The sequence below is a fragment of the Eptatretus burgeri genome, chromosome 17 (assembly GCF_056783735.1).
Source record: "Eptatretus burgeri isolate ZD-2024b chromosome 17, Ebu_testis_v1, whole genome shotgun sequence".
Lineage (NCBI taxonomy): Eukaryota > Metazoa > Chordata > Myxini > Myxiniformes > Myxinidae > Eptatretus > Eptatretus burgeri.
Window position 1 is genome coordinate 17561537 of NC_140977.1, and position 1844 is coordinate 17563380.

General features: G+C 52.2%; 1 pseudogene; it reads right to left on the reverse strand.

The window, feature by feature from the left end:
• Positions 1-1308: 1308 nt before the first annotated feature.
• Positions 1309-1449, reverse strand: LOC147009436 (signal recognition particle RNA; annotated as a pseudogene).
• Positions 1450-1844: the final 395 nt, after the last annotated feature.

A 1844-nucleotide genomic window follows, 5' to 3' on the forward strand; every position in this document is an offset into this window, starting at 1 on the left:
GTCCTCACCCCTCCCTTCCCTCCATCTGTCCTCTCCCCTCCCTTCCCTCCATTCTCTCCGCTCTCCTCCCTTCCCTTCATTCTCTCCGCTCCCCTCGCTTCCCTCCATCCTCTACTCTCCCTCCCTTCCCTCCATCCTCTCCCCTCCGTTCCCCCATCCTCTCCCTCCCCTCCCTTCGTCCTCACCCCTCCCTTCCCTCCATCTGTCCTCTCCCCTCCCTTCCCTCCATTCTATCCGCTCCCTTCCCTCCATTCTCTCAGCTCCCCTCCCTTCCCTCCATTCTCTCAGCTCCCCTCCCTTCCCTCCATTCTCTCAGCTCCCCTCCCTTCCCTCCATTCTCTCAGCTCCCTCCCCTCCCTTCCATTCGTCCTCTCCCCTCCCCTACCTTCCCTCCATCCTCTCCCCTCCCTTCCCTCTGGCCTCTCCCCTCCGCTTCTTTCCCTCCATCCTCTCCCCTCCGCTCCCTTCCCTCCATCCTCCCCCTTCCCTCCCTTCCCTCCGTCATCTCCCCTCCCCTCCCTTCCCTCCGTCATCTCCCCTCCCCTCCCTTCCCTCCGGCCTCTCTCCTCCGCTCCTTTCCCTCCGTCCTCCCCCTTTCCTCCCTTCCCTCCGTCATCTCCCCTCCCCTCCCTTCCCTCCGGCCTCTCCCCTCCGCTCCCTTCCCTCCGTCCTCTCCGCTCCCCTCCGTTCCCTCCGTTCCCTCCACCCTCTCCCCTCCCTTCCATCTGTCTTCTCTCCTCCCCTCCCCTCTCTTCCCTCCATCCTCTCCCCTCCCCTCTGTTCCTTCCATCCTCTTCCCTCCCCTGCCTCCTCTCTATCTCCTCTCCCTCTTTCTCCCTTCTCCTCTCCCTCTTTCTCCCTTCTCCTCTCCCTCTTTTCCCTTCTCCTCTCCCCTACTCCCTCCTCCCCCTCCCTTCTCCTCTCCCCTACTCCCTCCTCCCCCTCCCTTCTCCCCTCCCTTCTCCCCTCCCTTCTCCCCTCCCTTCTCCCCTCCCTTCTCCCCTCCCTTCTCCCCTCCCTTCTCCTCTTCCCTTTCCCCTCTCCTCTACTCTATCTCCTCCCTCCCCTCCCTCCTGTATCTGCTCATATATATATATATATATATATATATATATATATATATATATATATATATATATATATATATATATATATATATATATGTAGTTGTTGTTGTTCGTCTTTCGGCTGCTCCCGTGAGGGGTCGCCACAGCGGATCATCCGTTATGATCCGCATACTGATTTGGCACAGTTTTACGCCGGATGCCCTTCCTGACGCAACCCTGGTCGCCTCTTACGACCCAGGGATAAGGATTGGGTTTCGCCATGATTCCAGGCTGCTGTACACCCTCTCCTAGCGCGGCCCAGTGCAGAGCTCCCGTCCTCAAGCGATCCTCCAACCCAAACCTCCGAGGAGCCGGATTACAGGCGCACGCCACTACGCCCGGTGTATATATATATATATATATATATATATATATATATATATATATATATATATATATATATATATATATATATATATATATATATATATATATATATATATATATATATATATATATATATATATATATATATATATATATATATATATATATATATACATACATACATACATACATACATACATACATATGAGGTGTGTTCAAAAAGTATCCAAGCTTAATTTTTCGTGCGTAAACAAATGAAGCTAGGGAGGCGTGGTTTGGTGCACGTATGTAGGCGATCCTAATTCATATGCGTGAATATTTTCCCGCCTGCAGAAGCTGTTAGTCGCCGACAGACCGCCGATGAGTGAGGAAGTGTAAGTGAGCACCGTCGGATTTTCGTTTTTGACAAAA